This window comes from Hypanus sabinus, chromosome 31, assembly GCF_030144855.1.
Source record: "Hypanus sabinus isolate sHypSab1 chromosome 31, sHypSab1.hap1, whole genome shotgun sequence".
Classification (NCBI taxonomy): Eukaryota; Metazoa; Chordata; class Chondrichthyes; order Myliobatiformes; family Dasyatidae; genus Hypanus; species Hypanus sabinus.
In genome coordinates, this window is record NC_082736.1 from 12,649,640 (window position 1) to 12,677,269 (window position 27,630).

The following is a 27,630-nucleotide window of genomic DNA, read 5'->3' on the forward strand; positions in this document are numbered from 1 at the left end:
CTTGAAAAAAATTTCTGCGACAATTGTATTGGTAATGTTTGGAATAAATATTGCAATCTAGGGAATATATTCATTTTTACAGCATTGACTCTACCTATTAATGTTATTGGTAACATCATCCATTTATCAAGATCCTCTTGATTTTTTTCAATAATGGCAAATAATTTAATTTATATAAATTCTTTATATCATTATCAACTCTTATACCTAAATACTTTATACCATTTATCGACCATCTAAATTGAGTTATTAATCGACATTGACTATAATCTCCTTTAGTAAGGGGTGAAATTTCACTTTTATCCCAATTTATTTTATACCCTGATATTTTCCCATATTCCTCCAATCCAGAAGATAATTTACGCAACGAATGCAATGAGTTAGTAAGATAAATCAAATCATCATCAGCAAATAAGTTAATCTTATATCCCTCCTGATTAACTCTGAAACCCATAATATCAGAGTCAGTTCTAATTAATTCAGCTAATGGTTCGATCGCCAACACAAATAAAGCAGGTGATAATGGACAACCTTGTCTAGTTGACCTTGGTAACTGAAATGATGTTGAAATCAGGCCATTTGTCACCACATTAGCTTTGGAGTCAATATTTTTAATCCATTTTATAAAAGATACTCCTAATCCATATTTTCCAATACCTTAATAAAAAAATCCCAAACCAATCTATCAAATGCTTTTTCTGCATCCAAAGCAACAGCCACACTCATTTCTTCCCTCTTTTGTGCCAAATGAATTATGCTAAGGAACCGAGTTACATTATCTGCCGATGGCCTATTTTTAATAAATCCTTTTTGGTCCATGTGTATTAATTTTGGTAAGTATTACCAAATACTAATAGATAAAATCTTTGCTATTATTTCATAGTCTGTGTTCAACAAAGAAGTAGGTCTATATTATGTTGGCTTTAAAAGATCTTTGTCTTTTTTTTGGCAATACTATTAAAATAGCAGTCGAAAAAGATTCTGGAAGTTTATGCGTTCTTTCCGCTTGGTATATTAGCTCCATAAAAGTAGGAATTAATAAATCTTTAAAGTCTTTGTAAAATTCGGGCGAAAAACCATTTTCTCCTGGAGATTTGTTACTCTGAAAGGAAACCCTAATACGAGGGGACGTCACGTGATGACGTAGGATCGAGGCGCGGATATCCAACTCTACCGTAAAAAAACTAATAAATTAACGTTTAAGTGAAGAAAAGTTAGTAAATATTTTCTAAAAACTACGTCTAAACTACTCGGGATTTTCTTCAGATATGCCTCCTAAACAGACAAAGAAAAAAACTTCTACTTTGAAGATAGTACAAGTTGAGCCGCCCACCATGAAGAAGCCTCGGACTTAAGTGCATCTTACCGCCGGCGATACAGAACAGAAATCAGCCGCAGCATCAATCGTCTCCAAGAAGGAACAACAGGAACTGTGCGTGCGCTCAGGAAAGGGCAAGCGCAAACATGAGCAATTTGAACTGCAAATCCCAGCTACAATTGGCAGCGGAAGTGAAAATGAACCCGCGGAGGATTTGGACACTCTAGAACATACAGATGAAGATGAGGAGGTAAAAGAAGAACAACAGGAAGCGGTTGGAGGTGGAAGATATTCTGGAGACATAAGAGAAGCTTTGGTGCAAATTATCCGTGAATTAAAAGAATTAAAAAAATAATAAAAGAAGATATTAAAAATATGAACGCTGTGTTTGATAAAATGGTGAAAGAAGCAGGAGAAAATGGACAAGAAAGTTAAAAACCTGGAAGAAATAACAGGAGACACTATTGAGAGAGTGAATAAAATGGAAGATAATATTCTTGCCTGGACTTCAGGAAGAAAACGACTGTTGGAAAAATAGACGTGCTTGAAAATTTTATTAGACGAAATAATATTAAAATTGTTGGTCTTAAAGAAGGGTTAGAGGGAGAGCTTCCAATAAAATTGTTTAAAAAATATCTCCCGGAAAATTTGGAAATGCAAGAGGGAACCCAGTTGATTGAAATCGAAAGGGTCCACAGAGCCTGAAGATCAAAACCCCAACCTGATCAAAACCCACGACCAAGCTTGATAAAATGCTTAAGATATCCAGACAAAGAAAAGATCCTGAAGGCAGCTGCCCAATATGCCAGAAAGAAAAATGTGCCATTGATGATAGAAGGGAAAGAAGTTCTTTTCTATACTGATATAAGTTATAACCTTTCGAAAAGAAAGAAGGAATTTAACCCAGCGAAAAAAGTTCTATGGGAAAAGGGTTATAAATTGATATTGCACCCCTCGGCAATACTGATATTTTTTTTGGATGACGAAAAGAGATTTTTTACTGATCATCGGGATGCAGAGGAGTTTGCACAAGAACTCCCAAATATTCACTAGACACAGTAAAGATTAAAAAGTGAAACAGATTACAGATTAAGACGGGGACACTGAGGTGAGTTGATGGACATTAAGGACAGAAGAATATTTAAATATACTTTTAATTATATGATACAGGGGAAGAAAGGTAACAATTTGAGAAATATTAATCGAGAGTAGTGATATTATTTTTCTTATTTTATATATACATTTTTCATGTTACGGGGGAGCTGGGGGAACTTCGGATCGATCGCTACGGGATTCATGTGTGTAATCACAGCGTTTGCCATCACCCGCACAACGGAAGGATGTAATGTGTTTTTTTTTTCAATCGCAACATTAGCACGGCTTTTTTTGTATTTTTTTCTTTATAATCTGTTTTTCTTTTATCTTTTTTTATTTGCCTGGATGATCGGAGGGGAGACACAAAGCAACATGGAGAATTTTTAAATAATTCCCCAAGGTACTATGAAGAGTTGAAATATTATGTATTACTATAGACCGGAGTAACCCCACTAAAAATAATGACTAATTTACTGATTTTTTTATGTTTTAATGTTAATGGGCTTAATGGACCGGTGAAAAAAAAAAGAATTTTAACATATATTAAGAAAATGGAAATAGATATAGCTTTTATACAAGAAACACGTTTAACAGAGATAGAACATCAGAAATTAAAGAGAGATTGGGTCGGAAGTGTTATAGCAGCTTCATTTAATTCAAAAGCGAAGGGAGTTGCAATTTTGGTCAACAAAACTTTACCAATTAAAATACAAAATGTATTAATTTATTCTGCGGGAACACATGTAATTATACATTTTCAAATCTTTTCAGAACTATGGTCTCTTATGAATATTTATGCTCCAAATGAAAACGATGTAGAATTTATACAGGAGGCTTTTTTGAATTTGGCTGACGCACATGATAAAATATTAATAGGTGGAAACTTTAACTTTTGTCTAGACCCAGTTTTAGATAGGTCAACAAAGGTTGGTACAAACCAAAAAGTAGCAAAATTAACTTTATCATTGATGAAAGATTTAAATTTGATTCATATATCGAGAACAATTAACCCAAAAGAAAGAGATCATTCATTTTATTCAAATAGACATAAAACTTATTCAAGGATAGATTTTTTCTTACTATCAGCGAATATTCAAGACAGTGAAAAATATGGAATATAAAGCAAGAATATTGTCAGACCATTCCCCCTTGATAATGACAACGATAATGATGGATAAGGAGGAATCGATTTACAGATGATTTAATTCAATATTATTAAAACGTCAAGATTTTTGTGATTTTATGAAAAAACTGATTCAGTTTTTTTTTCAGATACAAACTCACATTCAGTTGATGATAAATTTATAGTATGGGAAGCGATAAAGGCATATCTGAGAGGCCAGATAATAAGTTATACTTCTAAAATTAAGAAGGAATATATGGTAGAAATAGAACCATTGGAAAAATAAATTACAAAATTAGAAAAAGATCTCAAAGATATATGACGGAAGAAAAACAAAGACAACTTGTTAATAAGAAACTACAATATAATACACTTCAGACATACCGAACAGAAAAAAGCAATTATAAGAACTAAACAGAGATATTATGAACTAGGTGAAAGATCACACAAGATTCTTGATTGGCAGTTAAAAAAACAAGCTTCCAAAACGATAAATGCAATTAGAACAAGTGTAAATAAAAATACTTATAAACCTTTAGAAATCAATGAAACATTTAAAAAGTTTTATTCTGAATTGCATCAATCAGAATCACAAAATTATATTGTTGAGATAGAAAGGTTTTTATCACAAATAACTCTCCCGAAATTGAATTTGGAAGAACAGAAGGGATTAGATGTGCCTTTTACATTAAAAGAGGTCGGAGAAGCTCTTGGATAACTTCTGCAGGTTTGTAACCTGACTTACTGTTCGGGTCAAATTAGACCCGGTGAACATTTGTCAGCCGTAAAAACACCCAAAATGCCACTTTTTTAGCGGAAATTCGATGACCTCGCCTAAAGTGACCCAGAATACGCAAAAATGAAAATATTTAACAATATTATACATTTGCACAGGTGCTACAAACTTTTTGTACATTGAGGTTGTTCCGGGTCAAATTTGATCCGTAACTATTGAAATGGATTTTAGATCTCTGAAACATTAATCAAGGATTAATCACCCATTTATTAAAGTCAGATAGGCTTTTATACATTCCGAATAGATCTGGGGCTCAAAATTTGATAGAGACACTTGTTATAAGGGAATTCTTGGACCGTGTCAAATTTGATCCGGACCAAATGTGAAGGTATAGAGTATGAACAGTATGTAAGGATCAAAAGCTTCCCAATCCTCTATCTTCCCGCTCATTACTGCGTTGTTGTATGACCCCCCCCCCCCCCCGTTCAATAGGTATAGTTAATGTCAGAGAAATGTATACAATATCCATCTTGAAATTCTTTATCTTCGCAAACATCCAGGAAAACAGAGGAGCGCCCCCAAAGAATGAATGACAGTTAAACGTTAGAACCTCAAAGCTCCCCCCAGCTCCCCTCTCCCAAGCACAAGCAACGGCCCCCAAGCATCAGCCCCCCCCCCCCGAGAACTGAAGCGTGCAGCAAAACATCAATAAAGACTCAGACTTCCAGAACCCCAAAAACTACTTGTTCACTGGTAATTCGACATACCACAGGCTCTCCCTCTCCCTAATAAGGGGAAATGAGGTGTCCCCGTTTCACAGCGAGAGGGGAGAGATGATGTTAAAAGTCTGTTGCGTCGCTCTTTCCGAGCTCCGCGCCCAGCGAGTCCACCCCAGAAAGGTGCAGCTCTTTGGACACAAACCACCGGCAGCGAACCCGCTGCTGCCGATGTTCTGTGTTCTCCTGCGTCGCTTCAGCCAGGGGCACCGGCCTAGAATCAGCACGTCTCCAGACCGCGGAAATCCGGAACTCTGAAGGCGTGCTATTCTTCCAGGCTGCGTCTTCGGCATTTCAAAAAGGGCTGGTCGTGAGGCCCCGAGACCGTGTCCCATTCCTGAAAAGAACCGAAGTCAGACTGTAACTCCTGGTCAGGGTCTTCAATAAAACATTGAAAAGGGAAAACAGAGATACCAAAGATTGAAATAGAGCTTTTCAGGAAGATCCGAGCAAAGGAGTCGCTGTTTAGCGCCATCATGACTTCTCTCCGCCACTTCTTTTGATTGTACATTAGCTCTGACTTCCTTTGTCAGCCACGGTTGTACTATTTTACCACTTGAGAATTGATGTATTATATTATAATGTACATTATATTAAATATAATTGTATTCTAATTATTAAACAATTATTCTCTGTGTTTTATGTCATGCTGTATGTTCTTGAAACAAAATCTATGCGGTGGGCACACTGCCCCACCCCGTTCCGCTACTGATGAAGAGAAACATGCCGCCCACCTCCCTCACCATCTCCAGGACACAGCACAGAAGGATATCCGTTTACAGCAGAGACGAGGAGGGATTTTTTCTTTATGCCTGCGGGTGGTGAATTGTCACAGACGGTTCCTTGTGTGGGGCATTTCTGCAGGTGCTCAGATTTCTTGGACGTTGAAATAATAAGATATTTTCGAACACAATTAAATTTCTCTTTGAAAATTCAGCGAGCTGATCTTGTCACCTGAAGAACTACTGGCGCTGAAAAGTCAAGGCGGCAACGAAGCTGCCCCGGTCAAGGGAGACTGATCGCACATTTCCCCCACAGGGAACGCGCTTCATCTTGTTGCCCCTCCCGCTAATAGCAATGTTATAATCAATGGGTTACTGAAGGAGATTGTGTCGTTTTCCAAAAAAAAAGAGTATAATGATAAAAATATGTTTATCAATGGAAACATTGAGGAAAAGAATTGTACTGAACCTCTCCATTGAAAGTGATTGGTAAAAACATCAAATGAATGCGCCTCTTCTCCTTGAAGAGCTAAATATAATGGACAATGAGACTATGCGTAAAAATAGTTGACACTTTGTGTTTGTTCAGTGGTTTGTGTCCATTTAGACCATTGAGAATACTGAATGACTTAATTGTGGCTCCGACAGGTGTATAAGAACTCCTCGAGTCAGTACACGCGGGTAGTTGGGACAATCTATTCAACTGATCGTTGCTACAAGTAGAAAATGGGATATTCTGCAATTTACAACATTGTCAGAATTTACAGCCCGGTGCTTGCAGCACTCGGTGTTCCAGGTAATGTTATGCCTTTGGATTCAATTCACAGCATCGTAAGTTAACTGTACCTTGAAGCCCAGGGTGCATATGACCAGAGTGTACTTTTCTCTGTTAATGAAGTATTGAGATGCTTCCAGCGTATTTCAGGTTCTGAATGTAAACCGCATTGAATTTCGAATTTTTAAATAGATTAATTTTAGATGGGGATATGGGTGAGGAGTTTAATATATTTATATATATATATATATATATATATATTAATGTAATATTAACATAAGCACGTTGTACTATTGCTAACACTGCAGTATGCCAGAAATATTTCGGTACGGTTGCGAAATGCACAGACCGGAAAACAGTGAGCGGCTGACGTCTCATTGCTGTTTCTGTCAGGATTTTCTGAGAAGCCGTATTTTTGCAACTGGTGCTGACGGAGTCCTCGCGAAGGGTCAGGCATCATCTATGCAGACCCTTCGCGGGGAATTCGTCAGGACAGGTTGCAAAGATACGGCCTCTCCTGAAATCCCGACAGTGACAGCAATGAGTCGCCAGGCCCGCTCAGCGCTGAACCCGTTCTGTGCCGCGTTGCCACTCTCTGACCGCGGACAGTCCCAGCACAATTCCTCTCGTACGTGAAAATTTAGTGAATGTACGGGGAGACTCGACACCTCGAAGGGATTGTTTACATCCTAAAGTATGATCAGCTGTCCCCTCTCTCTTCACGTTAAATAGATGCTTTCTGTGCTCTCATCACAAACTGAGGGAATTAAAAAATAGACGCTCTCTGTGCGACCCTTCTGGATAGGTTGAAGATGCAAATTAGTACAGAAGCTCTGCAGTGTTATTCGGTGAAAGAAATACATGGTAATATCATTTCACGCCATTTTATAATTGTAATTAGATTGAATCAGATTGAGAATCAGGTTAATTATCACAAGGAGATTCCATTAAATGAGGCCAAATGTTGTTTAATCAGCAAGCATTTCTCTTTCTCATGGCCTCTCCCCGATGCGCTAGGAAAACGCAGTCACACAAATGAAAGGTGGGATTTAAGAGTTGTCTGTCTGTCAATCATTTACCTGTTTCTCCAAACATGAATAGTTTTCTCCTCAAACCAGTGTCTGCGGCCATTCCTCCATTATTTTTTTCCTTTCCAGCGCTACCGTCTCCTGAAGGGAGGGGTATACTGTTGACCTTTTGTATCAACCCTCCCGGTCAATAGCCGCTCATTTCTCATTTTCCCTTTACCCATTTAATTTATTATTTTTTGAATGAGTGAAACTTCATATTCGGGCAATACTTTCAAATTCATGTTGATTTTCCCTCAGCATGTACACGTCCCACGATTGTTTCACTGATTCTGGCAGTCTCGAGTAACCTCTTTTCAGTTCTCATGCGACACCCATTCGCAAGTTTGATGGCACTTTCTTCGTGGGGAGCCGAACATTGAGCACGCCTCGCTGGAATCTCCACTCTCCTGGACCTCTGAGTTTAAACTTGATGATCTGTCCGTCTTTGACCAGGCAGCCCTGAGAGCCGTTTCACTTCCTGTGTAGTTAGAATGCTTCCCCTGCCGTCTCCCAAAACCTCCACATTCACAATGAAATGCACTCATGACCTTTTTGTCGGTGTAATTTCGAAATAATTTTATTTTGAATGGAAGCCAATTAAGCAAACTCTTTTAGAGAGGTGTAATTACGACATAAGGTCTGATAACTAAACCAGTCTCTCAATTATGTATGCCGTTCTCGGCAAGATTATCCTTTTCGGGATAGCTCTTAATATCCTCGCCTAGCAGGGCTGGTATCCGGCCCTTTATTCACTACTCCACCTAGCCACATGAGGGCACTGTGCTGCCACCCTCCAGTTTTCCATTTGGTGCTTAATTTCTGTATGTGAAACAGGCGAGACCTCAATTGTACATTACAACTTAGAGTCTGATTGATCCACATCCCATCTCGGTCAGTGCCAATGGGCTGTCCTCTGACTCAAGACAATGTCCCGATCGACTATTACTCACACCACGTAATTAAAGTAACACGAATCATTCTGCGGTAGCTGATTATAATTGTTTGAACTATAACTTATTTCAGTTAATTTCGCGGCGATTGTGATCCTGTCCCAAAGGAAATGCGGTCTGTCCAAATGTATAACTCGCTACCTCGTGGCAATGGCGGCAGCCGATCTGATGGTGGTCGTCGTTGTTATCATATTAGAGAGGATAAATTATATCTATTTGTTTGCTGATTTCTTGTTGGTAACTCCGGCATGTTCTCTGCTACTTGTCCTGAGCCTCGCAATCTGGAAATGTTCCGTTTGGTTGACGGTAACTTTCACTCTCGATCGCTGTGTCGCCATCTGCTGTGAGAAGCTGCGGAACCGATATTGAACCGAGAGAACAGCGACTGTGGTGGTGGCAACAGTGAGTGCAGCGTGTTGTGCCCAGGCCATTCCGTTTTACTTCGCAGTGGATCGATGGCGTTGTGTTCCCGTAGCTGAATACTTCACCTCACCGCTGTGGAAAGCCTACGAGGTATTTGACAGCATCACAACACCGTTATTACCTATCAGTTTAATTCTGCTCTTTAATGTTTTCACCGTTAATCAGATTCTCGTGACAAATAGAGTTCGCCAGCAACTTTGAAAAAGCAGCGAAAATCGGAATGATCCCGAGGTGGCAAATCGGAGAAAGTCAATAATTCTGTTGTTCGCTCTTTCATCCAATATTATATTATTCTGGATGCTCTATGTCGTACATTCAATGATCTGGCAAGCCGAAAACTATTTCTACGCAGACAGATATCTCAGCAACCCGACCTATCTCGTACAGCAATGTGGGTTTATGTTGTCTTCTCTCAGTACCTGCACCAACACGTGTATCCACGGACTGGCACAGAGAAAATTCAGGGAGGAGCTGAAGAAATGAGTGAGGTACCTGTTTGTAGAAACGGGGAAAATTTGCAAATAAAATGCCAGTGTTATTGTTTCATCTTGCGTCACCAAGACAATTATTTGGAAGCGTGTTTGATTTGAGCTTCAAGTGACCGCAGATTTGGATACTCACTATGCATCCGATTAGCGTTAATCGGAAAAGTTATTGATCAGATTAAGCAACAGGTATTAAGTTATTACCATTACCATTAGATCAAAAAGCACAAGAGGGCTGATTCGCCCACTGACCGTGTAATCTCAACATAGCCTGACAGTGACACGCTCTTCATTCTCCCGGTCTTCGAAGTGCCAATAAGAAAGCCCAGATACACACAAGGCGAGAGAGAACCAGTAAATTAAACCCAAGATGGGACGACAGACACATCAGTGCTAAACTCGGGTGCAGTTCTGTTGAATGCCCAGTAAGCAGTGTCAATTTAACCCATGCAATTCCAGGCATACAGATGCCAGGTAATGATATTTTTAAAATATCATTACCCTCAGAATTACTGGCCTCTCATTATCTTAGTCCCTGGGAAAAACACAAGCAGTGTCTGAGCCGGACACTGTTGGGCCACTTCGGGAATTGTAAATTGTGTTTCAAGGCCCGAAACACCTGACGATCCGAGGATGCATTACTGACGATGTGTCCCAGTGCACACCCGGATCGTTGAAACAAGTGGTGTCGGACAACAATAATGACAGCCATGGGCCAGATTCACCTGGCTTCACCATACTAGCCACTCCGCCCTCGCAGTGCATACATCACCACTCAAAACTCTGCAGCCTAACATCTCCCAGCCAAACATATACATCCACCAGCCCAAAACTCAAACCTAATCCTAAAGTCATGAAGGGGTACACACGCCCACAAACCCTAGGCGCTCCCCGATTAACCCTCGCTTCAACCTGAAAATCCCAAAGTACACCCTGATTGACCCTTGCTAGACCCCCAGAGACCCGAAGCCCTCTGTCAGGAGGGGCGAATTTCAACAAGGGCAAGTGTTGGACCTGGTTAATGAAGGCGTGGGCCAGTTCAAAGTGGCTGGGTCGCGTGAAACTGAATCTCAAGTGACGAGTTCAAAAAGCACAAGAGGGCTGATTCGCCCACTGCCCGCATAATCTCAACCTAACCCAAATGTGAATCTCAAGTGACGAGAGCAAAAAGCACAAGAGGGCTGATTCGCCCACTGCCCGCATAATCTCAACCTAACTCAGCCAAACATATACATCTACCAGCCCAAAACTCAAACCTAATCCTAAAGTCCAGAAGGAGTACACACCCGCACAATCTCTAGGCACTTCCCGATTAACCCTAGCTTTAGCCCCACAAACCCTAAGCACACCCCGATTAACCCTTGCTAAGCCCCCTCAAACCGGATATCCTATGTCAAGAGGGGCAAGATTCAACAAAGGCAAGTGTTGGACCTGGTTAATGAAGGCGTGGGCCAGTTCAAAGTGGCAGGGTCGCGTGAAACTGAATCTCAAGTGACGAGATCAAAAAGCACAAGAGGGCTGATTCGCCCACTGTCCGCATAATCTCAACCTAACCCGAATGAGACAATAGACAATAGGTGCAGAAGTAGACCATTCGGCCCTTCGATCCTGCACCGCCATTTTGAGATCATGGCTGATCATCTGCACTTAAAGAAGTGAGTACTGTTTCTACCATTAGGAGATTCTGCCCAAAAAGCATATAGACATTAAGAAACTGGATGTGCTGGTGCATTTGAAAAACAAAAGCGTTAACCCTAACAAATCCTAGGCACTTCCCGATTAATCCTGGCTTCAGCCCCACAAACCCGAAGCACACCCCGATTAACCCTTATAAAACCCCCACCAACCCGGTGTCCTATGTCAAGGGGGGCAAGTTTCAACAAAGGCAAGTGTTGGACCTGCTCAATGAAGGGGTGGGTCAGATCAAGGTGGCAGGGTTGCATGAGACTGAATCACAAGTGACGAGATCAAAAAGCAGAAGAGGGCTGGTTCGCACACTGCCCGCATTCTCTCAACCTAAACCGTACCCGAATGTGAGGGGCTTAAAACTGATCACAATTTTCAACCTGAGGACTTACTAGTGTCGTATAAATCCTCAGCAGCACATCCCCCCGTAATGAGATGCTTAACTGAACAAGTGTGGTCTAACTAAGGGCTTATTTTGCCGTTGCATTAACTCACGGCTCCTGAACTCAATCCGACAGTTGATGAAGGCCAACACACCATGCGCCTTCTTAACAGCACTGCCAATCCCCACGGCAGCTTCGAATGTCCTATGTTCACGGTCCCCAAGATCTCGCTGATCCTCCACACTGGAAAATCTGGTTTCAAATTTGTCCTTATGAATGGAATCACTCCAGATTTATCAGGGCGGAATTCCATTTGCCACTTCTCAGCCCTGCTCAGCATTCTATTGATGTTCTGCTCTAACCGCTGACTACCCTCCAGACTATCCACAACATCCGAACTTCAGTGTGATCTACAAATCTACTAAACCACTCTTCTACTTTCTCATCCAGGTGCTTTATAAAAATTGCAAGGGGTCCCAGACGAGATCCCTGCAGAACACCATTGGTCACCGACCTCCATGAGGAATTCGAATTATCTACAACAACCCTTTGCCTTCGGTGGACAGGGCAAATCAATTCTGGATCCACCAAGCAAGGTCTCCTTGGATCCCAGTGCATATTACTTGCTGAATGAGCCTCGCATGGCTAACTTTATCAAATGCCAAACTGAAATTAATACACACTACATCCACTGCTCTGCCTGCATCAATCCGTTTTGTTACGTCCTCACAGAATTCAATTAGGCTGGTAAGGCACGACCTGCCCTTGACAAAGCCATGCTGACTAACCCTAATCAGTCTATGTCTCTCCAAATGCTCACAAATCCTGCCTCTCAGGATCTTCTCCAACAACTTGCTCACCACTGAAGTGACACTCACTGGTCTGTAATTTCCTGGCTTATCTCTACTCCCTTCCTTGAACAGCAGAACAACATTTGCAAACTTTCAATCATCTGGTACTTCTTCCGTCCCAAATGATGATGAAATGTTTAACGCCGGAGGCTCCCTCCTCGCTTCTCACAGTAGCCTGGATTATATCACGTTCGGTCCCGGCGATTTATTTAACTTACTGTTTTTCAAAAGCACCAGCACATCCAGTTTCTTAATGTCTACATGGTTTTTGGGCAGCATCTCCCTTATGGTAGTAACAGTACTCACTTCTTTAACCTCATACCCTTCAACACCTCCACACTGCCAGTGTCCTCCACAGTGAGAACTGAAGCAAAATACTCATTTAGCTCCTCTGCCATCTCCTGGATCCCCTGCTATTATTTCCTGACCTCACTCTTGAGCGGTCCTGTATCCACTCTCATCTCTTTTGTTTTACATGGTGGCTTATTCTATCCACCGTTATATTGTTTCTGTCCACCTTGACTTTATTTGCTAAATTGCTTTTATATTTCATTCTTTCGTCCCAATGATCTTTAGCTGCTTTTTGCAGATATTTAAAAGTTTTGCAGTCCGCGATGTTTTCCCGCAGATATTTGTCTTGTTCTACGTCCTCTCTGTTGTTGTCACATTAGCTCTGAATTCCCTTGACAGCTCCGGTTACAATATTTTGCAATTTGAATATTTCTCTTCATTTTTGGAATATACCTATCCTGCACCTTCCTCATTTCCCCCCTGTAAACCCATGTACTGTCACCCCTGACTGCATCTCCTTCCAATTTGCTTTTACCAACTCCTCTCTCGTACTACTGTAATTTCATTAACGCCGCTGATACACTGCTACGTTAGACTTTAGTTTCACCCTGTCAAATTTCTATTTGAACTCAATCTTCATGTGATCACTACTTCCTAAGGGTCCCTATAGTGTTCTCGCATAGGAGTAAAAGAACACTGAACTGAACCAGACAATGAAGCGGTCCCAGTAAGATTAACCGTTTACTGTTCACTCTTCCACATTAAAGTACGGTGAAAACTGTTGATAAAACAATAGAAAATATATACAGTATTTGTTTCCTTCTTGACATCACATTTACATCATAAATACTTACAAAAGTAAAACTACAGCAACTATCTTACATTAAAGTGCAACATACAGTCAGAATCTACCTACGCCATCGACTGGCTTTAAATACACTTCAACAAAAACTATCCGCAACTCTTTAAATAACAAAAAACATAAACTTTATCAACCGTCATTACTTTCAACAAAGTCAGCGTTAACATTTTTAAGTCAACTTATCGATTATCTCATGAACTTACGGCGTTGCTTCACTAATGTTTCTAGTGCGTAGAATGAAAACTTTTCTCGCGTTGATCCTGCACACACAAAACCCATCCTTCCCGTTTCTCCAAACCAGTATTTTCCCATAAGACGTGGCGTAACTGGGTGTGACGTCATCGCATGCCGCGAAATGTCACAGACAACGAATTTACTTTAATCAACCTTAACTTTAACTAGAAAACGATAACAAACGAATTACCAAAGCGAAAATATAATAAACTAAACAAATACCTTAAAGGCAACACAGAAGCCATCCTGCATAACCTCAAGCGAATAGTTAGACTTTACTTGCACCCTGTCAAATTTCAATTTCAACTCAATCTTCATGTGATCACTACCTCCTAAGGGTCCATTTACCCCAAGTTCCATAATCGCCTCTGGGTCATTATAAAACACGCAATCTGGAAAGGCTGATCCACGAGAAACTGGTCTGAGAAGCTCTGATAGGAAATCACTCTCTTGAGATTCATTACCAACCTGATTTTTCTCATCTAACTGCACATTAAAATCTCCCACGACGATCATCACATTTCCCTTTTGACAATCCTTTCCTATTTCCCGTTGTAGTCCCTAAATTTAAGAGACTACCTTACAGGTATATGGAGGAAATGAAGGTGGATGGTTATACGGGAGGCAGGGTTTAATGGACGGCAGAACATTGTGGGCCGAATGGCCTGTACTGTGCTTTGTTCTCTTTGTCCTTTGTTAATGCCACCACAATCTTTAACACGACCACAGTCAGAACCCTAAGGTGTCGTTCCTCTGGTCCGGGTGGGTTATTTACCTTTCGGTCCTTCAGCTTTTTGAGCACCTGCTCTGCTGGAACAGTAACTTCAGCCTCCTGTCTGCCTTCACTCAGTACAACATCAGGCCTTCCACACTAGTCTTCCACAGTGAAGACTGACGTAAAATACACATCCGGTTTATCAACCATCTCCTCGTCCCCCGTTATTATTTCTCCTGCCTCATTTTATTGCGGTCTTATATCCACACTCGTTTCCCTTTTATTTTTAACATAATGGGGAAAAACTTATATTACGGACTTTACAACAACACGTAGGAAATGCTGGTGGAACACAGCAGGCTAAGCTAGGCAGCATCTATAGGGAGAAGCGCTGTCGACGTTCCGGGCCGAGACTCTTCGTCAGGACTAACCAAAAGGAAAGATAGTAAGAGATTTGAATGGGGAGGGGGAAATGCGAAATTATCGGAGAAGACCGGAGGGGGTGGGATGAAGCTAACAGCTGGAAAGATGATTGGTGAAAGTAATACAGAGCTGGAGAAGGGAAATTATCATGGGACGGGAGGCCTCCAGAGAAAGAAAGGAGAGTGGGGGGAGCATCAGAGGGAGATGGAGAACAGGCAAACAACTAAATATGTCAGGGATGGGGTAAGATGTGGAGGAGGGGCATTAACGGAATTGAGAGAAGTCAATGTTCATGCCATCAGGTTGGAGGATACCCAGCCGGTATATAAGGTGTTGTTCCTCCAACTTGAGTTTGGATTCATTTTGACAATAGAGGAGGCCATGGATACACACATCAGAATGGGAATGGGACGTGGAATTAAAATGTGTGGCTACTGGGAGATCCTGCTTTTTCTGGCGGACCGAGCGTAGGTGTTCAGAGAGACCTTCTCCCAGACTACGTTGGGTCTCACCAATATATAAAAGGCCACACCGGGAGCACCGGACGCAGTATACTACACCAGCCGACTCACAGGTGAAGTGTCGCCTCAACTGGAAAGGACTGTCTGGGGTCCTGAATGGTGGTGAGGGATGAGGTGTAAGGGCAGGTGTAGCACTTGTTCCGTTTACAAGAATTAAGTGCCAGGAAGGAGATCGGTGGGAAGAGATGGCGGGGGGGACGAGTGGACAAGGGAGTCGCGTCGGGAGCAATTCCTGCGAAAAGCAGAAAGAGGGGAAGAGGGAAATCACTGACTTTGATATTATTTGCCAGCATGCCTTCATATTTCATCTTTTCCCTCCTAATGATTCTTCTGTTGCTCTCTGTAGGTTTTTAAAAACTTCCCGTCCTCTGTCTTCCCACTAACTGTGCTTTGTTGTATGCCTTTTCTTTTGCCTTTACAATAGCTTTGATTTTCCTTGTCAGCCACGCTTATATTATTTTCCCCTCCGAGTATATCTTCAGTTTTGGTATACTCATGCCCTGTACTTTGGTCACTTTCCCCAGGAACGCACGCCATTGCTGCTCTGCTGACATTCCTGCAAGCAGCTCCTTCTAATTTACTTTGACCATCTTCTCTCTCATCCCACCGAAATTTCGCTTATTCCACTGAAATACTGCTACATCAAACCTCCCTATCAAATTTCAAGTTGAGCACAATCACATTGTGATCACTGGTTCCTCAGGGTTCGTTTGTCGTAAGCTCACTAATCGCCTCAGGTTCATTACATAATACTGATACGGTACAGCTGATTTGTGATGTGTTCTTTGTTTGGACAAAACATTCAGGGTTCGGACAGTGGAGTCTGCATATGCCCTGAGTTATTCAAGTTGGTCGATTATTTAAACCAAGAGTCATAAATATCTGGCTCTCACTTGCTGAGAAGATGGCAATTAATGGATCTTGGCTTGGAGCAGGGCCAGTAAAAAAGATGAGAAAGGTCACACGTAAGATCTGTAATCTTTGACCGCCTGCCACACTATCCACAACATCCCAAACCTTTATGTTTTCAGCAAAATACCCTCCACTTCCTCATCCAGGTCATTTATAAAAATCACAAAGGGTAGGGGTTCCGAAACAGATCCCTGAAGCACGCCACTGGTAGCGGCCTCCGTGCAGAATAAGACCCGTCTACAACCGCTCTTTGCCTTCTGTTGTGGGCAAGTCAGTTCTGAATCAACAAAGCAATATCCCTGTGGATCCCATGCCTCCTAACTTTCTCAATAAGCCTCGTATGGGGTACCTTATCAATTGCCTTGCTGAAATCCATGTACACTACATCTACAGCTCTGCCTTCATCAATGAGTTTCGTCACATCCTCAGAAAACTCAATAAGGCTCGTAAGGAACGACTTGCCTTTGCCAAAGCCATGCCAACTCTTCCTAATCATATTATGCCTCCTTGAGAACAACTGCTCCCAATTTATGCTCCCAGGTCCCTGCCTAAAAGCATCATATTCCTCCCACCCCAATTTAATACTCTCTCAAATTATGCGCTCCTATCCAATCTACCGCTATGGTAAATGAGGTGGAGTTGTGATCACTACGTCGAAAATTCTCTCCCACCGAGGGATCTTATACCTGAACAGGTTCACTTCCAATTCCCAGATGAAATACTGCCTCTCATCTAGTTGGCCTATCTACATATTGCTTCATTATTATCATTTTCTGTAGCTGTTTTTACGGCATTTTTCTTTTAGGTTATTTTATCAGAATGTATACCCGGACGGTAAAGTCAATATGATAATTGTAGAATGATTGGATGCTTTACCCCTCACAGTGAGATATTCGGGCCAGAATGGTCGGGAATAGTGAAGTATCAAGGGTTCCTTTATAACTACCAGTCACGAACGTGAGGTGATCAGCTGGGGCTTGTTCATTGCGCTAATGAAATGCTGACACCTTTGATATAAATTAATGCGAGCTGTTCGTCTGCTGTTCCGTTTTGGTAATAAAAACTAGGAATATGCTACTTTGAACTTATTCATCAGACCATAAGATATAGGAGCAGAAAAAGGCCACTTGGCCCATTACCTAATCTGTCTACGTCCTTCCGCAGCCTCCCTACCCCCTCAAAGCTATCTGCCCCTCCATATATCGTCAAATAATCTACAAATATTGCAAGAAAACCATCAATTCCCCCATCCAAACCATTAACATAACGTAAAAAAAACGGTTCAAACATCGGGCCCTGTGGAACGCCGCTAGTCACCCGCAGGCGAGCAGAAAATGCTCCTTTTTTCCCACTCTGAGCTTCCTACACATCAGCTATTGGTTTATCCGTGCTAGAAACAAGGGATTGTAGACTGTTAAACAGCCGCATCTGTGTCGCTTCTCACCTGCATTCTGAAAATCCAAGTGGACAACATCAATCGATTCTCCGTTATCCATACTGCTTGTTATTTTTTCAAAGAATTCCAAAGCATTTGTCAGGCAAGATTTTCCCTTGAGGACAATGCTGACTATGACCTACTTTCCCAACTGCCTCCAAGTTCCCTGAGACCTCATCCTTAATAATCGACTTCAACATCTTCCGAACCATTGATGCCAGACTAGCATCCGGAAAGTTTCCTTCTGTCTCCCCCCCACCCCCGCTTCTTGAAGAGTGGAATGACATTTGTGATTCCTGAAAGAGTAATAGGTAGGTTTAACAAGTACATTTAACATCAGAAAAATGTACAAAATATACATCCTGAAATTCTTTTTTCTTCGCAAACATCCACGTAAACTGAGGTGTGCCCCAACGAATGATTGACAGGTAAACGTTACAACCGCGAAGCCCCCCAGCTCCCCCTCCCATTCACAAGCAGCAGCAAGACCACGACCCCCTTCCTCACCAGCAAAACATAAGCACTGACGCCCTCCACCGAGCACTCAAGCGTGCGGCAAAGTATCAATAGAGAGACAGACTTGCAGTGTCTTCCTCATCACTCATGCTTCCCTGATCTTTTCAGCCACGCCAGGTGACTTATGTAACTTCCACAAAAGGTTTTAATGAGGATCCAACCCCCATCCTTCTACAGTCCAGCGAGTACAGGCCATCAAACGTTCCTCGTATGATAGCCCTATCATTACTGGAATCATCATTGTGAGCCTCCAATGCCAGCATGTCTTTGCATAGATGAGGAGCCCAAACGGTTCACAATACTCAAGGCGAGGCGTCATTAGTGCCTTATAAAGCCTCAGCATCACATCCCTGCAGTTACATTCCAGAGCTCTTGACATAAATTCTAACATTGCACTTGCCTTCTTCACCACCGACTCAACCTGCAAGTTGACCTGTAGAGAGTTTTGCCGAAGTGTCCCAATCCCTTTTGCATCTTTTGGATTTTCTCCTTATATAGAGAATATTCTGCACAATTATTTCTTCAGGCAAAGTGTATGACCATGCATTCTCCAGCAATATATTTCATTTGCCACTTACTTGCCCATTCTCCTAATCTTCCAAAGTCGTTCTGAAACCGTCCCGTTCCTCAAACTACCTGGTCCTCCACTACTCTTCATATAATTTGCAAACTTGTCAACAATCCGTATATTCTATCATCCAAATCATTGATACGCAACATAAAAAGAATCACCCCAACAGCGACCCCTGTGGTCATCACTAGTGACTGGTATCGACCGAGAAAAGGATAATTTTTCCCCACTGACTGGCGCCTAATAATCGGCCAACGTAATAACCATGCTAGTAACTTCCCTGTCATACCATGGGCTCTTAACATGGTTAGCAGACTCATGTCTGGCACCTTGTCGAAGGCCTCCTTAAAACTAAAGTATGCAACATGCTCTGCATCTCCTTTATCTTTCCTACTTGTAAGCCCCTCAAAGAATTCCGACAGCTTGCTCAGGCAAGATTTTCCTTTAAAGAAACCATGTTGTTTTTGTCCATCTTCTCCTCTGTTACCAAGTATTCCAAACTCTCATCCTTAACAATTGACTCCAAGTATCTCCCTTGCTACCTCCTTCAGAACCCGACGGTGCAGCTCAGCTGCTCGGCTGATATATGCACCGTTCGGTCGTTCACCTTTCTGAGCACCTTCTCGCTTGTAATAGTAACAGCACTGGCTTCCCTTCCCTCACACCCTTCCACATCTGGCACACACCGAGTGTCTAACACAGTGAAATCTGATGCAAAATACTCATTTAATTCATCTGCCACCTCCTTGTCCCCCGTTATCATTTCTCCGACCTCATTTTCCAACAGTCCCATATCTACTCTCGTCTCTCTTTTACTCTTTGTACTTGAAAAAAGCTTTTTCTATTCTATTTGATATTTCTTGCTTGATTGCTTTCATATTTTATGTTTTCCCTTCGAATGATTTTTAGGTGATTTCTGCAGGTTCTTAATCCTTACATACTGTCCGGGTCAAATTTGACCCGGTGGACATTTGACAGCAGTAAAAACAACCTCAATGCCATTTTTTTAGCCGAAATTCGATGGCCTTTCCTACAGTGACCCGAAATACGCAAAAGTGAAAACATTCTCCTGCGTCGCTTCAGCCAGGGGCAGCGGTCTAGAATCAGCACGTCTCCAGACCGCGGAAATCCGGAACTCTGAAGGCGTGCTATTCTTCCAGGCTGCGTCCTCGGCATTTCAAAAAGGGCTGGTCGTGAGGCCCCGAGACCGTGTCCCATTCCTGAAAAGAACCGAAGTCTGACTGTAGTTACTGGTCAGGGTCTTCAAACACGCTTCCAAATAACACGCAAAATGGAGCAATTGCACTGGCATTTTATTTGCAAATCTTCCCCGTTCCTACAAACTGGTACCTCACTTCATTCTTCAGCTCCTCCCTGAATTTTCTCTGTGCTAGTCCGTGGATACACGTGTTGGTGCAGGTACTGAGAGAAGACAACATAAACCCACATTGCTGTTCGAAATAGGTCGGGTTGCTGAGATATCTGTCTGTATAGAAATAGTTTTCGGTTTGCCGACTCATTGAATATACGACATAGGGCATAATATAATAATATAAAATTCGCTGAACGAGCGAACAACAGAATTATTAACTTTCTCCGATTTGCCACCTCGGGATCATTCCGATTTTCGCTGCTTTTTCGAAGTTGCTGGCGAACTCTATTTGTCACTAGAATCTGATTAACGATGAAAACATTAAAGAGCAGAATTAAACTGATAGGTAATAACGGTGTTGTGATGCTGTCAAATACCTCGTAGGCTTTCCACAGCGGTGAGGTGAAGTATTCAGCTACGGGAACACAACGCCATCGATCCACTGCGAAGTAAAATGGAATGGCCTGGGCACAACACGATGCACTCACTGTTGCCACCACCACAGTCGCTGTTCTCTCGGTGCAATATCGGTTCCGCAGCTTCTCACAGCAGATGGCGACGCAGTGATCGAAAGTGAAAGCTACCGTCAACCAAACGGAACATTTCCAGGTTGCGAGACTCAAGACAAGTAGCAGAGAACATGCCGGAGTTACGAACAGGAAATCAGCAAACAAATAGATATAATTTATCCTCTCCAATATGATAACAACGATGACCACCATCAGATCGGCTGCCGCCATTGTCACGAGGTAGAGAGTGATGCATTTGGACAGACCGCATTTCCCGCGGGACAGGATCACAATCGCCGTGAAATTAACTGAAATAAGTTATTTTTAAAACAATTACAATCAGTTACCGCAGAATGATTCGTGTTACTTTAATTACGTAGTGTGAGGAACAGTCGATCGGGAATTGTCTGGAGTCACGGTACAGCCCATTGGCACTGACCGAGATGGGATGTGGATCAATCAGATTTCAAGTTATGATGTACAATTGAGGTCTCGCCAGTTTCTCATCCAGAAATTAACCACCAAATGGAAAACCGGAGGCTGGCAGCACAGCATTGCCCGAAGATGAAGTTTTCAATAAATAATCGATTAGATGGGTAAAAGGAAAATGAAAAAGGAGCAGCCAATGACCGGGAAGGTTATTTTAATAGGACACATTACACCCCTCTCTTCAGGAGACGGTAGCGCTAAAAAGGACAAAGTCGTGGAGTAATGGCCGCAGACACTGGTTTGAGGAGAAAGCTACTCCTGTTTGGAGAAACAGGACAGACTGACAACTCTTACAACCCACCTTTCATTTGTATGACTGCGTTGTCTCAGCCCATCGGGAAGGAACCATGAGAGAGAGAAATGCTTGCTGATTGAACAACTTTTGGCCTCATTTTAAGCAACCTCCTTGTGATAATTAACCTGATTCTGTTTCTGATTCAGTCTCATTACAAATATAAAACTGTGTGAAACGATATTACCATGTATTTCTTTCACTGAAAAACACTGCACAGCTTCTGCGTTAATTTGCTTCTTCAGCATAAACTTTCACGGTATTACGAGAGGAATTGTGCTGGGACTGCCCGCGGTCAGAGAGTGGCAACGCGGCACAGAGCGGGTTCAGCGACTCATTGCTGTCACTGTCGGGATTTCAGGAGAAGCCGTATCTTTGCAACCTGTCCTGACGAATTCCTCACGAAGGGTCTCCATACATACTGCCGGACCCTTCGCGAGTACTCCGTCTGGACAGAATGCATTTAATAAATGTATTAAACTCCTCAATGATATACCCACTTAAAATTTATCCATTTAAAATTTCAAACTTAAACGGGATTTACATTTAGAACCTTAATTACAGTGAAAGTTTTATTCAATACTCCATTAACAGAGGACCATAAAGCACCCAGGTCATATGCACCCTGGGCATCAAGATACTGTTATTCTGCGATGCTGCGAACGGAATCCAAACGCATTACATAACCTGGAACACCGAGTGCAGCAAGCACCGGGCAGTAAATTCTGACGATGCTGTAAATTGCGGAATATCCCATTTTCTGCATAGAGCTGCGATAAGTTGTACAAATTGTCCCAACTGCCTGAACGCACTGACTCGATGAGTTCATATACACCCGCCGGAACCCCAATTAAATCTGTCAGTGTTCCCAATGGTCTCACTGGACACAAACCTCTGAAAAAACACAAAGTGTCAAATTTTTACACATTGTCTCATTGTCTATTATATTTACCTCTTCAAGGAGAATTGGGCATTCATTTGATGTTTTTACCAAACACTTTCAGTGAAGAGGGTCAGTATAATTTCTGCTTCGCAATGCTTGAAGTGCTAAACATATTTTTATCATTATACTCTTATTTTTTTGGAAAACGATACAATCTCCTTCAGTAACCCATTGATTATAACATTGTTATTAGCGGGAGGGGCAAGAAGATGAAGCGCGTTCCCTGTGGGGGAAATGTGCGATCAGTCTCCCTTGACCGGGGCAGCTTCGTCGCCGTCTTGACTTTTCAGCGCCAGTAGTTCTTCAGGTGACAGCATCAGCTCGCTGAATTTTCAAAGAGAAATTTGATTGTGTTCGTAAATATCTTATTATTTCAACGTCCAAGAAATCTGAGCACCTGCAGAAATGCCCTACACAAGGAACCGTCTGTGACAATTCACCACCCGCAGGCATAAAGAAAAATCCCTCCTTGTCTCTGCTGTAAACGGATATCCTTCTGTGCTGTGTCCTGGAGATGGTGAGGGAGGTGGGCGGCATGTTTCTCTTCATCAGTCGCGGAACGGGGAGGGGCTGTGTGCCCACCGCATAGATTTTGTTTCAAGAATATACAGCATGACATAAAACACAGAGAATAATAAATTATCTGGATGACTTGCTGCTATACTACAGATGGTCAGGTCTGATGCCGTGGCCGTTACTGAATCGTGGCTCGGGATGGTTGTAGTTGGGACTTGAATGTCCAAAGTTACACAGTGTATTGGAGGGATGGGAAATTTGGCAGCGGGGTTAGCGTGGATGAGCTGGTAAAGAAAGGCATCAAATCATTGGGAAAAAGGTGAGATAGCACTGGAAAATGTTGAATCCTTATGGATTGAGTGCAGAAACTTCGAGGGTAAAAGGTCCCCGATGACAGGCCTCCATACAGTAGCTGGGAAGTGGAATACAGGAAAGACTGCAGGAGAATCAGATTAGTAATTGATCTCAAGAGAGTGAATTTGTTGAATGCTTACGAGATGGCTTTTTCGAGCAGTTTTTCGTTGAACCGGCTAAGAGATCGGTTATACCGGATTGGTTGTTATATAATGAAGCAGAGGTGACTGGAGAGCGTAAGGTAAAAGAACCGTAAGGAGCCAGTGATCACAATATGACTGAGCTCAACTAGAGATTTGACAAGAAGAAAGTTATGCCTGACGTAGCAATGTATCAGTGGAGGAAAAAAAATAAAGTTGTATGAGAGAGGAGTTGGCCAAAGTAAATTTGAAGGAAATGCTGGCAGGGATGAGGGTAGAACAGAAATGGAATGAGTTTCAGGGAACAAGTGAGGAACATAGCGGATAGAGACATTCCAAACTCAGATAAATACTCAAGTGGCAAAATAGTACAACCGTGGCTGACAAAGGAAGTCAGAGCTAATGTAAAATCAAAAGAAGTGGCGGAGAGAAGTCATGATGCTGCTAAACAGCGACTCCTTTGCTTGGATCTTCCGGAAAAGCTCTATTTCAATCTTTGGTATCTCTGTTTTCCCTTTTCAATGTTTTATTGAAGACCCTGACCAGGAGTTACAGTCTGACTTCGGTTCTTTTCAGGAATGGGACGGTCTCGGGGCCTCACGACCAGCCCTTTTTGAAATGCCGAAGACGCAGCCTGGAAGAATAGCACGCCTTCAGAGTTCCGGATTTCCGCGGTCTGGAGACGTGCTGATTCTAGGCCGGTGCCCCTGGCTGAAGCGACGCAGGAGAACACAGAACATCGGCAGCAGCGGGTTCGCTGCCGGTGGTTTGTGTCCAAAGAGCTGCACCTTTCTGGGGTGGACTCTCTGGGCGCGGAGCTCGGAAAGAGCGACGCAACAGACTTTTAACATCATCAATCTACGAGATGTTTTTTATCTCTCCCCTCTCGCTGTGAAACGGGGACACCTCATTTCCCCTTATTAGGGAGAGGGAGAGCCTGTGGTATGTCGAATTACCAGTGAACAAGTAGTCTTTGGGGTTCTGGAAGTCTGAGTCTTTATTGATGTTTTGCTGCACGCTTCAGTTCTCGGGGGGGGCGCTGATGCTTGGAGGCCGCTGCTTGTGCTTGGGAGAGGGGAGCTGGGGGGAGCTTTGAGGTTCTAACGTTTAACTGTCATTCATTCTTTGGGGCGTTCCTCTGTTTCCCTGGATGTTTGCGAAGATAAAGAATTTCAAGATGGATATTGTATACATTTCTCTGACATTAACTATACCAGTTAAACCTACCTATTAGTCTTTCAAGAGTCACATATGTCATTCCACTCTTTAAGAAAGCAGAGAGGCAGAAGGAAACTACCGGTCAACTATTCTGACTTCAGTGGTAAGGAAGATGTTGAAGTCGATTATTAAGGATGAGGTCTTCGGGAAGTTGGGAAAGTAGGTCATAGTCAGCATTGCCCTCAAGGGAAAATCTTGCCTGACAAATGCTTTGGAATTCTTTGAAAAAATAACAAGCAGTATGGATAACGGAGAATCGATTGATGTTGTCTATTTGGTTTTTCAGAATGCAGGTGAGAAGCGACACAGACGAGGCTGTTTAACAGTCTACAAGCCCTTGTTTCTAGCACGGATAAACCAATAGCTGATGTGTAGGAAGCTCAGAGTGGGAAAAAAGGAGCATTTTCTGCTCGCCTGCGGGTGACGAGTGGCGTTCCACAGGGGCCTATGTTGAAACCGGGCTTTTTTTACGTTATGTCAATAGGTTGGATGGGGGAATTGATGGTTTTCTTGCAATGTTTGTAGACTCTTTGAAGATATATGGATCTGAAGGGAGTTTTGATTAGGTAGGGAGGCTTCGGAAGGACGTAGACAGATTAGGTAATGGGTCAAGTGACCTTTTTCTGCTCCTATATCTTATGGTCTGATGAATAAGTTCAAAGTAGCATATTCCTAGTTTTTATTTCCAAAACATAACAGCAGACGAGCAGCTCGCATGAATTTACATCAAAGGCGTCAGCATTTCCTTCGTGCAATGACCAAGCCCCAGCTGATCACCTCACGTTCGTGACTGGTCGCTATAAAGGAACCCTTGCTACTTCGCTATTCCCGACCATTCTGGCCCGGACATCACACTGTGAGGGGTAAAGCATCCAATCATTCTACAATTATCATATTGACTTTACCGTCCGGGTATACATTCTGATAAAATAACCGAAAACAAAAATGCCGTGAAAACAGAGACAGAATATGATTATATTGAAGCAATATGTAGACAGGCTAACTAGATGAGGGACAGTATTTCACCTGGTAATTGGAAATGAACTTGGTCAGGTGAACCTCGGTGGAAGGCATTTCGGAGTTAGTGATCGCAACTCCATCTCCTTTAGCGTAGCGATAGAGAGGATAGGAGCAGACAATTTGAGAGAACATATATGATGCTATTAGTCAGGAACTTCGGAGCAGATGTTCTCAGGGAAATGCACGGCAGAGATGTGGCAAATGTTCAGGGAATATTTGCAGGGAAAGGATGGGAGGGTAAAAGAAGTTCAAAGGATGTGAAAAATCTAGTTAGAAAGTAAAGAAAAGTTTATGAAAAGTTCAAGAAGCTAGATACTGTAATCGCTCTGGAAAACTACAAGGGGTGCCAGGAAGGAGCTTTAGAATAAAATTAGTAGAGATAGAGGGGACCATGAGAAGGCCTTGGCGAGCAGAGTTAAGGAAAACTCCAAGGTATTCTGCAAATATATTAAGAGCAAGAGTATGAGCCGTCTGCATTTTGCAGACAGTGATCACAATACTATCTTCTTTACCATAGCATTGAAGAGGGATAGGAACCGACAAGTTAAGGAAAGGTTTAATTGGAGTAAGGGGAAAGTGAGGCCATCAGGCAGGAATTTAGAAGCATAAATGGGAAACAAATGTTCTCAGGGAAACGTACGGACGAAAGGTGGCAAATGTTTAGCGGATATTTGTGTTGGGTTCTAATTAGCTGCGTCTAACAAGACAGGGAAAGGATGCTACGATACAGGAAAAGTGACGTACAAAAGCTGTTGTAAATCTAGTCAAGAACAAAAGAAGATCTTACGAATTGTTCAAAAAACTAGGTAATGATGGAGATCTGGAAGATTATAAGGCTAGCAGGAAGCAGCTTAAGAATGAAATTAGGAGAGTCAGAAGGGGCCATGAGAAGGCCTAGGCGGACAGGATTAAGGAAAACCCCAAGGAATTCTACAACTATGTGAAGAACAAAAGGATAAGACGTGAGAGAGTAGGATCAATCGAGTGTGAGAGTGGAAATCATTGTATGGAACCAGAGGGGATGTCAGAAGTACTTAATGAATACTTTACTTCAGTATTCACTAGGGAAAATGATCTTGGCGATTGTAGAGATGACTTGCAATGGACTGAAAAGCTTGAGCATGTGGATAGTAAGGAAGAGGATCTGATGAAGCTTTTGGAAAGCCTCAAGTTGGTAAGTCAGCGGGACCGGACGGGATGAACCCCAGGCTACTGTGGGAAGTGAGCGAGGAGACTGGATCATCAATGAGGATGGGCGAGGTTCCAGAGGAATGGAGGGTTGCGAATGTTGTTCCCTGATTCCAGAAAATTAGTAGAGACGCCCAGGAGATTATCGACCAGTGAGTCTCACTTCAGTGCTTGGGAAGTTGATTGAGAAGATCCTGAGAGGCAGGATTTATGAGCATTTGTAGAGGTATAATATGATTAGGAATAGTCAGCAGAGCTTTGTGAAAGGCAGGTCGTGCCTTACGAGCCTGGCTGAAGTTTTTGAGGATGTGACTAAACACACTGATGAAAGTAGAACCGTAGAAGTAGTGCATATGGATTTTACTAAGGCATTTGATAAGGTACCCCATTCAAGGCTTATTGAGAAAGTAAGGAAGCATGGGATCCAAGTGGACATTGCTTAGTTGATCCAGAACTGGCTTGCCCACAGAAGGCAAAGTGTGGTTGTAGACAGGTCATCTCGTACATGGAGGCCGGTGACCAGTGGTGTGCCTCAGGGATCTGTTCTGGGACCCTTACTCTTTTTGATTTCTATAAATGAACTGGATGAGGAACTGAGGGATGGGTTAGTAAATTTGCTGATGACGCAAAGGTTGCGGGTGTTGTGGATAGTTTGGAGGGCTGGCAGAGATTACAAAGGGACATTAAAAGGATGCAAAACTGGGCTGAAAAGTGGC